The sequence below is a fragment of the Galeopterus variegatus genome, unplaced genomic scaffold, assembly GCF_000696425.1.
Source record: "Galeopterus variegatus unplaced genomic scaffold, G_variegatus-3.0.2 Scaffold933, whole genome shotgun sequence".
Lineage (NCBI taxonomy): Eukaryota > Metazoa > Chordata > Mammalia > Dermoptera > Cynocephalidae > Galeopterus > Galeopterus variegatus.
In genome coordinates, this window is record NW_007727044.1 from 314,244 (window position 1) to 329,161 (window position 14,918).

At 35.4% G+C, this 14,918-nt stretch overlaps 1 protein-coding gene across 1 annotated transcript in view; it reads right to left on the reverse strand.

Moving 5' to 3' along the window:
• Window positions 1-14,918, reverse strand: part of ATF6 (activating transcription factor 6) — a 204,719-nt gene that overhangs the window by 45,668 nt on the left and 144,133 nt on the right. The window lies entirely within an intron of this gene.

Genomic DNA, 14,918 nt, shown 5'->3' on the forward strand with positions numbered 1-14,918 from the left:
TGTACTAGACTGGCAGGTAAATGAGGGGAAGGAAAATAGTAAAAACAAATCAATGAAAATGTTGGTCAGATTATGGAACATATCTGCTGATGGCTGTGTTCACAGGGTCACTCCCTGATGAAAGATGTCTACAAAGTAGTTACCATTAAAAAAAAAAAAACACAAAGAAACCTCTTCCACATTCTATTTTGTTGAATTATTTATAAAGAGTTAAAGAAAGGAAATGAGTAGTTTTACCACAACATGATTGGAGATAATTTAAAAGCAGGAAATGTTGATTGATAGTACTACAAGTAGAACTTCCGGAATCCTTTTTTAAAAAATAGCAATAGCTTCTAATCCATCATTCACTGCTCTGCCAATCATGCAACCATTTTTTAAAAAGCCTTTTAAAAGGCATTTTATTTTACTTCCATAATCTTTGGTGTGAAGACTTCCTCAGAGAAAGACTCTCTTTCCTGCAGCTTCACTAACCTGTTTTCAACTCTCTTATGAGACAAAGTAATTTAAATAATAAAGAGAATACAAAATGAAGATCAATAAATTTCAAAAGTAAAAATAGAGAACACAGAATGAAGTGACTGGTAGATTCCAAATGGCATTAATTTCATGTCCGTATCCTACTCTCTTTAACTATTTTTTACTTAAACTTTTTCCACACAGCTCAAAACCACGAAGTATAATCATTACATATTATAGTTTAAGACTAGACATTGATCTGGAAATGTAATCCACTTTGCTCAAATTGGAAAATCAAATTCATCTCCCCAAATATCCCCACCCAGCGTACTACATAAGTTACTTGCTGAATAAAATCTGACTTTCTGTCACCACTTTTGTCCTTTATCTCTCTCTCCAAAATTCTACATGCTCCACTTAATTCAGAGAGAGGAATCACCCACAACTCATTTTTCTTTCCAAGTTACATGCAACTTTGAACTCAGAAATGACAGAAAATATATTTTATTCAATCTTCTCAAACTCTTATATTGCTCAAGATAAACTCTGATATTAGGGATATCCTCACAATGTCTCTGCTTTTTCAATAAGCAGGTGCCTAAGCTTTCTGTGCCTACACAACTTATACTCTTCAGATTATAAATTACATAAGTATAATACAGCTTGTCAAGTTCATATGTCTAATATGCCAAAGAAATCTATTGCTGGGTCTTGTAGTCCTATTGGATTATAGTTTCCCACAGGTCAACTTTTTGCATGTTTTCCTTTCTACAACAATCATTAAAAAGAAAGTTAATTTCATTTCATTCTTCACTGAGAACTCCAAATCTCAATGAATGTAGCAGAAAGATAACCTAGGATGCATGTGAATTATTTTACATTTGAAAAGATTAGACGGTGCTTGCTGTTACTAATCATATAAAGAATTAAAATAATAAAATCTTTTCAAGTGACCACAAAGTAATGGCCAAATAACATTTACCTAACCTATTCTTTCATTTAACAAACAAGGACCTATCAACTTCAAGACACTGTATTAACATTGCATCAAACCGCCCTCAATGAATGTGTATAACCTTTATCCGTAGGGATAAAGTGGTATAAAAATCCATCTTAAATTTTGGAGTCCCAAATATTTTCAATATTTGCACATCTGTCTTTAATACTGAAATCACAATATAGTAATTAATCAGAAGATATTTTATACAATGTATTTAAATTCTGGCTCTGCTATGTAGTGGTTGTATACATGGTACAATTTATTTGAGCCTTAATGTCTTAATCTATAAAATGACGATAATACTTAGCTGGCAGCTGAGAATTACACAAGCTAACAAAAATGAAAGTGCCTCATCTTGCAATGCTTCCTATGCCAGGCATTGTCTTGAGGATATGGTGGTAAGTGGCAAACATAACAAACAGTATTCTTGTTCTCACAGCAGAGGAGAAGCTGGCTAAGCTGACTGAGGAGATATAGGAGGAAAACTAACAAGCCATTGTATCATGAAAGCCTAGGAAATAAACTATTCCAAGAAAAAGGGAATATCAAAAGTGTATAGGAGGGAACAGACCAGAAAGGGGCACGAAGAAACTTTTTGAACTAGTGAAAACATTTATATTATGACTGAATTGGTGGCTTCACTGGTTTAAATTTGTCAAAACTCATTAAATTGTATACATAAAATTAGTGAATTTTATTGTATGTACATTATACCTCAGTAGGTCTGATTTTTAAAAATGTAAATGTCATGAAAGAGAAAAAGGGCAGGGGAGCTGTTTTAGATTAAAGGAAATGAAAGGTGTGACAAATGGATGTAATGTATGCTCTTTGGATCCTGATTTTAAAAAGAAAAAGATATAAAGAACATTTTGGGGACAAATGGGGAAATTTGAATATGGGCTATATATTAAAATGTATTGTATCAATTTTTAAAAAATTGTTTTTAAGTTTGGTCACTTTATTCTGGTTATGTATCTTCTTTTTGTAGGACATGCATTTTCAAATATTTAAGGGTAAAGCATAAGGATGTCTGCAACTCACTCTCAAATGTTTAAAAAATAAACAGCATATGAATGTAGATGGATAGACAGAGATAAAGCAAATAGAGAACAATGTTAATTGAAATCTAGTTAAAGAGTCACTAGATATTCACTGTACTCATCTTTTAACTTTTCTATGGATTTGAAATTTTTAAAAATATGAATTGGGTGACGAAAAAATAGAGGGAATAGTCAAGCTGTGTCAAATACTATTGAGAGGTCAGAGAAGATGGAGATGTGACCTTTGACCTTGGCAAAATATTGGTCATTGATGACCCTTTTTCAAGAGCATTTAAACAGAGTGAAGGAGCAACAGCTTGGTAAAAGTAGACAGAGGAGAGAATATGATATAAGGAAGAAGAGGCAGTGAGTACAAGTAACTCAAGAGTTTTGTTATGAAGGGTAGCACAGAAATAGGATGTGGAGTCAAGGGAGTCTCCCTATTTCAAAGGTAATACTAAGACATCTTGTATGCTGATAGGAATGATCCAGTAGTGATGAAGAAATAGATCATGTAGAAGAGAAAAGGTGTAAATGCAGGGGCAAAGTCTTTGAAATAGTGAGAGATGCTAGGATTTAGGGTCCAAAGGGAAGGAGTTACTTCAAATGATGGTAGTGAGGATGATGACAATGACAATGACAACGATCACAAGGTGGTAACACATCAGTTAACCAAAAAATTGGCAGACACTATTTAAAGCATTTTTATTCATTTAATTCTCACACCAACCCTAAATGGAAAGTGTTACTAATATTTCCTTTTATAGACGAGGAAGCTGAGGTACTGTAAAGCTAATTAACTTGCCCAGTGATACATAAGTAAGTAGCAAAGCTGGGATTGAGAATCCAATGGAGGACTTTCCTTTCGGTGCAACAAAAGGGAAGGCAGAGTTTGTGGGTATAGATGCAGCTGGGCTGGTGGCAGTGGAAATATGAGGTAGCTCTTGTATGATTACATCTATTTTCTCAATGCAGCATTTGATGTGTTCAGCTGAGGGGGTGGGGTGAAAGGATGTTGGAGATTTGAGAAGAGAAGGTAAGAAATTCTTATTTCAGAGAGAAGGAAAGTGAATATACTAGCAATGACCAGGGGTATTAAATGCCCCTTTGAAATTAATGGTCATAAATTTGAAGTGAATCTACTTGTCCTGGCTGAATGATATTTTCTTGCAATTTTCAGCTTCTTGGGAGCAGGCATAAAGAGGATAGATGGGTTTAATTAGGGTGGGCTTTTCCAGCAAGAGGGACCTAAGAAGAAAGGAGCCAGGAGGTAAGGCATGTTTGCAAGAGAGCGGTAATACCACAGGAACATGGAATCTAGATTAGGTAAGGAGGAATGTATGGCCATTAAGGATGTAGTGGACACGGAAAAAATGGTAAGGTCAAAAGACTGGAGATTTGTGAGGTAAGAGAGTAGCTAGACTGTGGATATTAAAGAGAGTAAGTAACAGAGAGGAGATTTCAAAGGGAGGGCCATTAGTGATGAAGATGAGGTCTAGATTATGACCATGTGGAAGGGAGTCAGAGGTGGTACAGAATAAAATTAGATTTAAAAAAAAAAAGGCTAGAGTACAGATGAATCCTATATGTGGAAGTTATACAGAGAGATGACAGAAGTAGTCGTGGACAGTCATGGGTAAATGTGGGGTAGATGACAGTAAAAAAAAAAAAGATAAGAGGAATAAAGTCTGATGTTATATACTTGAAAGATTTTAGGGGGACTGAAGGAGAAGGGAGGTGAGATAATTTGAAGTTTTAGTGAGGATAAAGGATACCACCCTTCCCCAGCCCCACAGGCTCTGCGGTACATGAGATGGGGAAGAAAAATCAGGCTGTAATTTGAGAATTATCCTCAGTTAGACCAAGAAAGTGAAGGGACTACTCAGAAAAGAGGCTGAGTATATACAGTATGGTACTTAACACATGGCATATACTCAGTCAATATTTCTTGAATTTGAATCTTAATTTTTCTAATGGTTTATTATATCTGAAAAAGGAAAATTTTTATAAAAGAAACTTATTTGCAAGGATTCTGAAACAGATTAAAAAGGAAATGGTGTTCTAATAATTGTATTTCCAAATCCATGAATGGCTCATCTTCAAAAATTAGTCCCCTGGCCAAGATAAAGAGTCAAACAGCATATTATTGTTTTTGGCTTAATATAAATGGATGGCTTATTGGTATAAAATAAAACCAAGCATTCTCTTGCATAAGAACCCAATATCAGAAGAGCAAAAATAAGAGAATTCTGCCTTGAGGAAGCATAGAAAATAGCCTTTCTGAGCATCGGCAGACCAAAGTTAAATTACAGTTTAAGCAGAGAAACCTATATACCCATGGAATGAGAATAAGTAAGACTTCCTAAATATATTCTTTGGAGTGTAATATAATATACTTTGGAATATCCTGTCCTTCTTCAGGTGGTAGTAGTATTATTCTATGAATAACCTTAGAAGTAAGTATTCTTTTACTGAAGAAAGAAATGTTCTTCTCAATGTTATAGTTTTTTTCCTTAAATTTGTTCTGAACATCTTTTAAGACTCAGTAAATATCATAATTTGTTATGCTTTAACAGAAAAAAAAAACATTTATGTTTTATGTCTATAAAGTTGACTCATAAGCATTTCTAATTATCTGTGCATAGCTCACAGTAAATATCATAATTTGTTATGCTTTAACAGAAAAAAAAAAAATTTATGTTTTATGTCTATAAAGTTGACTCATAAGCATTTCTAATTATCTGTGCATAGCTCATAAAATTCTGTAGTTCTCTATGATCTTAAAATGTACAATGAATAATACTGGTTTCCTAAAGACTAAATTTTGTTAGAATTCACTTAGAATCGCCCCCCAAAATCTGGTGTTTTGTTTTATAATTATATTTGAGGGGTTAATTATAATCAGCAGTGAGAATATGGACGGGTTCAACTGCAGGTTAGTTCAAAGGGCTTTTCATTTTCATCTTCCTCATATAAAGTTCTCACCACTAGACAGAAAATTTAACAGTAGTTCTATTATGCCAGATAAATAAACTTGAGGAGGACGGCCAACTCTCCTATTTTCAATGAGCAGAATACGATGTGTCAGAGAAAGCAATTAGTCAATATTTGAAACTGTGCTCATTTATAACACACAGTTGGTACTGGGTGTAAGTTATTTCTCTTCTCCATTAAGGACCCATTTGGAAGCAATCTCTCCTTTACTAGATTTCTTTAGTACTTTCTATGTTACTTAGACTTTCTCTTTGGAGTACAGTGATTACTGTGTATGTCTTATTTTTCCTTCTAGACCCCGCAGGTACACTATGTCTTAACATCTTTGGATAGCCTAAAAGTATTATAATATTATTTCTATTTTGTTTAATATCCAGTTCTAGTACTAACAAAATGCAACAGTAATACTATCAATATCAAACTCATCAGTATCATGAATTAAACATAAATAGGCTTCTGTGGCTTAGACTAGAATCGTATCAACATTTAGGTTACACAGAAAACTGCTTTGAGTTCCAAAAACCTGATTTACAAACTTACTGTCAGAACACAGCAGAGACTTCTTACACTACATGTGTGACTAGAAAGACCCCAGACAGAAAGTCTACAGAGCAGTCAAGATGATAGCTTTTCCAATTTTATAAATAAAAGACTACTTTTTTCCTTTTAAACATACTGTAATTTTTTTAAAAAAGAATAACAATTTAAAAGTAATATTTTGTGGGAAAACAGTGGGAAAATATTTCAGAAATAATACATAGACATATACTTACCCAACATTTTAAATGTCCTTTAATCCAGAGAATCTTGGTTAAAAAGAGGAATCTCATGTCATTCATAAACCAAAATTTCAACTTACCATTTATGTTTATTGCTGGTAATACAATTGACATTTTTGGTCTTGTGGTCTTGTTATGGGTGGTAGCTGGTAACAGCAGGTGATCCTAAAATGGACAAAGAACAATCTGTTATATATAATAGCTGGCTTAGTGGCAATACACATTTACTGAGTGTCTACCATTACCAGGCATTATACAGTATTCTTGGAATACTCCTTGTCCTGATAACATATACGCTACAGTATATTATAAAGAGTATTAGTCAAACAGTCAGGACTAGGGGTTTCAATTCTAACTCTGCCACTAAATAGCTGTATGATTTGGACAAGACTATACTTTCTGGGTCTCAGTTTCCAGTCCTGTAAAATGATGGAGGCTAGATTAGATAATGTCACAAGATACTGAAGTTATCTATCCACTAAGCAGTCATATATATATATATATATATAAATATATTTTTTTTTCTTACCGGTAAGGGGATCACAACCCTCCGCACAGTGTAGCGCCGCACTCTCCCAAGTGAGCCACGGGTCCGGCCCAAGTATTTTGGAAAATGTGTATGTATCAGTAGGTATTCTAAAGCTGATTGTAAACAACTATGACTTTAATATGAACTATTGTTTTCAATAACTCTTCTTCCCAGCAAAAACATAAAAACTGTCACACATACAAAAGAAAAAAAAAAAAAGGAGGGCCGAGCCCGTGGCGCAGTCAGGAGAGTGCGGCGGGAGCACTGCGGGTTCGGATCCTATATAGGGATGACTGGTGCGTTCACAGCGCTCACTGGCTGAGCGCGGTGCGGCCGGTCTCAAAAAGGACAAAAAAAAAAAAAGGAGGGCCGAGCCCGTGGCGCAGTCAGGAGAGTGCGGCGGGAGCACTGCGGGTTCGGATCCTATATAGGGATGACTGGTGCGTTCACAGCGCTCACTGGCTGAGCGCGGTGCGGCCGGTCTCAAAAAGGACAAAAAAAAAAAAAAGGACACTAGCATTTCCATTTAAGGGAGCATGGTTAAACCAAGATAAAACTGAACCTAAGTTTAACCCATTTTGCTTTCTTGTTTCTGTCTGTGTTCATTGTTTCATCATTCATTCAATAAACTTGCTATATAAAAGGACGAATCAAAAAGATGGACTTGATACAGCTGAGAACGATAAAAATTCAGTGCAACTTAATTCAACGTCAATGTGATTATGAAATGCAATTATCAGCAAAGCTAAGAAAAAATCTAGAATGTGAAAAACAAATACAAATTGAAACTGATATACATGAACAGAACTGTGTAGAAAACATTTCCAGTAATTGCTTGTGCTTTGTGTAATTCAAGGCAACATTCCTTGAAAAACATCTTTTAAAATGTGGGGGGAGGGAAGGAGATGAGCGAAGTTCAGTTAGAATTCTAGCACGGCAGCATGGGAGTTTTTTTCGTTTTCTGGGTTTTTTTTTTAAAAGATGACCGGTAAGGGGATCTCAACCCTTGGCTTGGTGTTGTCAGCACACCAAGAGAAATAAAATTCTAATTTGTCTAAATCACTATTATTTTGTATGCTCTGTCACTCGAAGCCTAAACCCAAATTTAATTACTAGTTATATTATAAATTTGTGAAACAGTACTAAAGATATTCGGTCAAAAGAAATCTCAATAGGGGTTAAAATAATCAGGGACAGCTTTCTTATTTTTTTAACAGCATACAAAAACCATATTATTAAGCCTTCTTGAGATACTCTCCCCATCTCCTATCACTTTACTTAAATACTTATTAATGAACTAGTGAAGGAAATCCAATCCTGGAAAAGCAGAGGTTCAATTTGATGAATTTGAACTAAATTCCTTACTTTCTATTAGGTCAATTAAAATAACCAAATGCAACAAAAGTGAAACTACTTTAAAAAAATTTTTAAAGTGGGCCGGCCCGGTGGCTCACTCGGGAGAGTGCGGTGCTGATAACACCAAGGCCCCGGGTTCGGATCCCATATGGGGATGGCCGGTTCGCTCACTGGCTGGGCGTGGTGCTGACAACACCAAGTCAAGGGTTAAGATCCCCTTACCGGTCATCTTTTATAAAAAAAAAAAAAATTTTAAAGTTAGAAAAAGGATGTTGCCATAAAGATAAATATATCTTTTGGCATTGTCATTTAAAACTATATCACTAATTTTAAGACATCTTCAAATGGACTCCTGAAAAGCCTTTATAGGGCTTAGATACCATATGGTATCTTCAGGGATGAAACTATGTGGATAAATATTATAATCAACACATTGTTACTCCTATTCCCAGAAGAAGTTAAAGAAACATGGGGGGAAAAACCAAAACATTCCACTGTGAAAATAAAGCATCAGTTTTCCAATGTTATGCAATACTGCACATGAGAAAATATGCTGTTTTCATATAGTTCTCCCAATTCCCTTTTCCAAGCACTTTGTTAAAAATGGACAAAATATTAGTGCATAACATAGCATCCAAAATTATCTGTTTTTTCTCTTTTTAAGAAAGCAAAAGTTGACTTACCAAAAGAATAGGACTACATTTTGCTTAGCTGAAGGTTATGATGGTAATTGTAACCAAACAATTAAGGTCCTACTAAGAGTTATCAAATGTTGATTCTACACATCCATGTAGCATAGAAACTGACTTGCTAGATTAAATAACTCTTCCAACTCCCCCTACAGAACTCACTCCTTGGTGCCCATATAGCACACTGAACATTCACAACTAGGTGTCGTGGGTTTTTTTCCAAAACCAGTTTTGCCAATCATATTTGTTAGTATAATTGTGTAATTTAATAAATTATGACATGAACTGATAAAATACAGTATGAAAAGAAAGAGAACAAGACTTGATAAAGTGAATAAATTAAAAAATTTTCTCTCATTGCAAAACCACCATAAAAATTATAACAGTCTGAAGTTGGCTTAACAAGTATCTTAAGTTCTTATTCTAATTTAAAGTAACTGTTACTGATACTAAAAATTATGGTTGATGAACTATGGATGTAACTTCCACAAAAAAGGCAACACAGAACTCTAAATAGTGGATTTGGACTCAAAGAAAATACACTGACCTCACATAAAAAATGGACAAATGAATGCACATTTATATAATTAAATGAAATAAAATAAAGATATGTGTGTGTGTTTACGTATAAAATGATGCCCTGCTTTAACCAGTCTTGTTCATTAGGAGACCATCTACAAATACTAGTCCCTACTATGCTACAGAAAACAGCTTCTCCTGTATTGCGAAACTCTGGCTCAAGGTTGGAGCCCTTTACCTTTGATAGAAAGGAATGTATTTAATATCTAATGATGTCCCTTAGGAAGGAAGCTCAGTCTGCAATAGGCTGTACTTGTGACACTGAGCAGCTTTCACTTGGATCAACATGGACCTCTATGAAGCTAAAAGTTTTGCATATCAGGTCAATATTAATAACACTGGCCTCTTAACAGTTTACATTTGGCCCATACTCACCGGATTCCAGAGATCAGATTGGTTTTCCAACACAGAAAACTGATAAAACCAGATCAAAAATAAAAACAGCATCTATCCTTATTTCAAAAATAGTGTTGTATTAAATTTTCTCTAACCTATGCTCCTATCTTAGAGAGCTTGTTTTCTTCTATCACTCTACCTCATTTACCTTACCATTTTTCAAGCTGCCAAACAAATTGAAGAGCATGTCAAACCTCAAAAATAACAGGGCCAAAGCAGTAATTAGAAGTAGGCCTTTCAAAGTATTTATCTAAATTTACAACACTTGGAACTAATGTTTTCTAATAGTTATATTAATTGTTGATCAGAAAACAACAGCAATTAGGAAATATGAAATCATTAAGATATATAGACAGACATAGTGACATATCCTGAAAATAAAAAAAATAAATTAGAGGTAGTAAAATTAAATAGCATGTAATCATTTAAAAAGTCTATTAAAAGGTCTATGATGCAGGGTTTCTCATAGTGAAAACACACGCAAAATACATTACTTATCCCCAAACTAGAAATTGTTAATATAAACAGCTAATATGAACACATTATATATGCCACTAATGTATGAAATAAAACTGCAGACCAATAAGAGGAAATATAAAGCTTGCATCTGCACCATTAGTAAGCATGTCAGCTAGAGGAAGAACAAATCAAAACTATTACTGTACAACAGATGGCTCAAGAGTGAGCCAAGGTTTACATTTTGACAAGAGGAAAATTTTGACAATTAATACAAACCTGATAGGGCTGGCAAGGTCACGAGACCTCAGCTTGAAATCTTAAGTACAAACCCAAGTTTTGCTTTAAGATATGGTTCTCATATCAACCTCTGCAGGAAGCCTGCCAAACCTGCCCAACTGACCTTGGTCTCACTTTTTATTCACACAAAAACGTATTAGGTTGAACCATACAAAGTTGTCATTTCTGTGGGTCAAACAGTAATTTTGTAAGGTTCAACCTAAGGTTATATGTGCCTCTCTTTTTAAAAGCGAGAATTAATTTTGAGTTTCTTGGTCAAAATAGTTTCTTGCAAATACTTTCCCAAGGATAAGATAGTAACTTCCAAATCATTATTCTTTCTTGATGCGAATTTCAGGGAAAAGTGTTTCTAAACCAGATCAGGATATTTTTCCCTAGAGAAAGCTCATTGATAAAATCTTGGTTACATGTTTTGGACAGGTATAGGACTAGAAGTCTTTGACCCTGTACTTCACATTACTACATTCAATAACTTGAGCTAATCAAAGTTTGAAATTTTTTCAGCTATCAGCTATAATAGGGAGCTTTTTCAGAGACTGGGCATGTGTGATTTAGGGAAATAAGTTAGGACCCCTGAAACTTGTTATCAATTGTCATTTGCTGAGTATGGCAATCCAAAAAAAAAAAAAAAAAAGGTCTTATTAAGAGAAAAGATCAAGCACTAAATGCATAAACAGTTTAACCATTTGAAAGTTTGTCAAACATAATGTTTACAGTATGTTTCATTTTAGAAAATTCACTTTGGGCCGGCCCGTGGCTCACTCGGGAGAGTGCGGTGCTGATAACACCAAGGCCCCGGGCACGGATCCCATATAGGGATGGCCGGTTCGCTCACTGGCTGAGCATGGCGCTGACAACACCAAATCAAGGGTTAAGATCCCCTTACTGGTCATCTTTTAAAAAAAAAGAAAATTCACTTTACTCAAGATTACAGATAGAAAATGAATTTCCTATAGATTAAATCGCATCTGCCAGATATGCTACAAAAGCAATCCACAGGGGGGCAGAAAAGAGGGTCTGTGGCTATAGCCAACTGAGTCAACAATTTCCTAAGAAACAGGATACTAGGAAACACTTCAAGGAAAAACTTAAACATAGATATCTAAGAGAATTATTTTTTGTTGGAAAAAAGGGAAAAATGTTGGGTTGAAAATGAAAAATAATTTTTTTTTTTTTTTTTTTAAAGATGACCGGTAAGGGGATCTTAACCCTTGACTTGGTGTTGTCAGCACCATGCTCAGCCAGTGAGCGAACTGGCCATCCCTATGTGGGACCCGAACCCGGGGCCTTGGTGTTATCAGCACCACACTCTCCCGAGTGAGCCACGGGCCGGCCCTGAAAAATAATTTTTAACGTTCTAGGCAGAGACTCAAAGTAGTCTTAAATGTCATCTGTGTGTATAGGTAGCATGGCAGGGTGGGAAAGGAACACAGGAAGATATTCTAGCTGACTCTTTCATATCAATGATTCCCCAACTTTCTGGAAGGGGAGAAAAAAGGGGTCCCACTTAATTTATATTTCTCCTTGCATAATCCTTAGAGACTGGACATTCCTTCAGCCTTCACTATACATCTTGATCTTTTTCTTTCCAAAGCAATTTTGATCTTGGTTTCACACAAAGAAATAGGGGGGACTATAAAAGGTCCCTAAAGTACATTTTAGGAAAGATTGGTCTTGACAAGGCAAACTACAAAGAGAAAAAAAATATATGTCCCTTAAATTTCTTTTTATGTCCTTAAAATTTTAACCATAATCTGCAATAATCTGATTTACCTATCTCAGTGAATAAATTTTCTCTCAGAATCTTGGGCTAGCAAAATAGCCAAACTGAACACTTGCTCACATTGGAAGCTCAGCTTTATTGCCAGCTGCAATTCCAATTAAGAATGGAGGTTTGATACCATACAGACCTTACATTAGAATGGAGGTATGATACCATACAGACCTTAATCCAGAAGAGTTCTCTTTTCATAGTACATGGGATATACTTTCCAGAGCCTAGTAGAGCTTTCATCATTCTCATCATAAATAAACAAGAAGATTTCAGTTTCCATTTAGTTTTAAAGTGCATTTTTGAGATATAATGCATTAGTAGGAAATAATGAAAATTTAATTTTCATTGTTTGGTCAAGTATTGTTCTAGAAAAGATTTCATCTTAATTTCAGGGAGCAATGTCTTAAAAGGCAAACTGAAGTATAACAGTATTAATTTTAGGTTCTGTATTAATTAGGTATCTTTCAGAAAGCATTAATCTTACAGTCAAAGAAAGCTGGGATCAGAAGTGAAAGCAGTGACAGTAATAGGTCCTAAAACAGAAGTTCTTAACAAAGGATACATATCAGAATCACCTGCAAGATTTTATAATATAAAAATTATAAAACCCACCCCCTGAAAAAAAATTCTGATATGGTAAGTCAGAGGTGGGCCAAAATTTGCACTTTTAAGTATCCCTGGTGATTCAGATGCAGAGAGTTCCAGCATTCTGCTTTCACAAGCACTGGCCAGTGTGGCATAGACTGAGATTGAGAGCATGGACTCCAGAGCTAGATTGCTGGGTTTTTATTGTCTCTACCACCTAATTTCTAGCTGTAGGATCTAGAGCAAGTTCCCTAATCTCTCTGTGCCCTTGTTTTCTCATCAGTAAAACAGGGACAGTAACAACATCTATTGCATGCACTGTTTATAAAGATTAAACAGGTTAATACTTTAAAGCACTTGGAACAGTGACTGGCATGTAGAAAGCACTATTGTAAGTGTTCAATAATTTTTTTTAAAGGACCAAAAAGTTTGAGGTCTGAGAAGTCCTTGAGGAAATGCAACAGTTAGCACCAGCATGGACACTGGTACAGAAAATCTAGATTTGTTGTTTAAGTTTATTCCCCTCAACCTCATAGTTGAGAGCCACTGCTCCACTGTTGAATAAAAGAAAGTGGGTGACAGGTACTGATGACTGATCCAAACTCTTTAACCTAGAAATGAAAGCTTTTTGTAATTTGGTCCCAGGTCATATACAAACTGATCTGGCCTCTTTCCATCATGATCTCTCACTACTCCTTTTCATAAACACTAGCACTGGTGATCACAGATATTCTCTATAAATTCAACCAGGAAAAGAAAACACCCTCAAATTTCATTTCGTTTAATTTAAAAGATGACAGGGAGAAAACAATTGATAGTAATATAAATTAGTAATAATTGATAATAACAATTTTCTTAATTGAAAATAATTGAAGCATTCAAAGGCTCCATCCTATCCCTGTGCCTTTTTTTTTAAGTGCTGATGGATTGTGCGTGTGGTAGGGGCAAGGTAACTGGTGGAAAGGAGAGTTGGAAGAAGCTAACTTGGTTTAAATTTTAAAAGGTATGAGTTATCAGCAGAGAAAAAAAACTCTAGAAGTTGGAAGTAAGGGAAAGAAATGGGTAAAAGAGGCCAGCTGGCGCGGTCCACGCCATGGCAGAGTCCTGAAAGGAATAGCTTGGGCTGCCCTCTCCGAGTTGGCAAGGCCGCCGGAGGGAGAGCTGCTGGCAGGACCACGGCTACAAGCACTTGCTTTCGCTGTAAGGATCTCTGCCTTGGCATAGTGGTACTGCTTTTATTTACTCTTTTGATGTTTTGGTCAGCGTGGCAGTTTCCTAAGTTTCCAAAGGATGCAGAAAATGACAAACAGTTGTTGTCATAAAATTAGACAGTCCCACCAAAGATCCGGGAAGATTGAACAATTCCAAATTGTCCCTTTTGAGTCAATTAATTATGCCAACGGATGTTTCAAAGACATCGGTTACGATTAATCATGAGCAATTGCCTTTACCAAAGAAATTAATAAAAGAAGTCCCCATCCTCTTCCCACCATCTAGGTAAATGGTTACATGGGATATAAAATGAGAAAGGGAAAAATTTGTACCCTCCCAGGGGACGTCCAAAGTATGATCTAAGTTGGCAAACATCATTTACTGGAGATTATATTAATGGCAAGAGAATGCTTGGTATTAATGGGAAATTATATGATTGGGATAAATTAAGTATATGGGAATGAAACCGTAGAATTCCCTTTACTTGGTGGTGTCCAGTTTTAAATAAATCATTAAGAATCAGGTGTTGGGATAAAAATATATGCTGTAAAATTATTAAACCTGCAAAATTAGATCTTAGAAAAATAAGAGAGTGCAACTGGTTTTGTGAGGGATGGTGCTGTGCACAATGACACTTTGACATTTAGATCAGGATTACAGGGCCACAGCCAATGCATAACCTTAAAATGTGCATGATAATGCTGCTCAAATATCTGCTGTTCTTTTTCCATATGAACAGTAGGTTCATTTACATTTAAGAGAAAATAGCT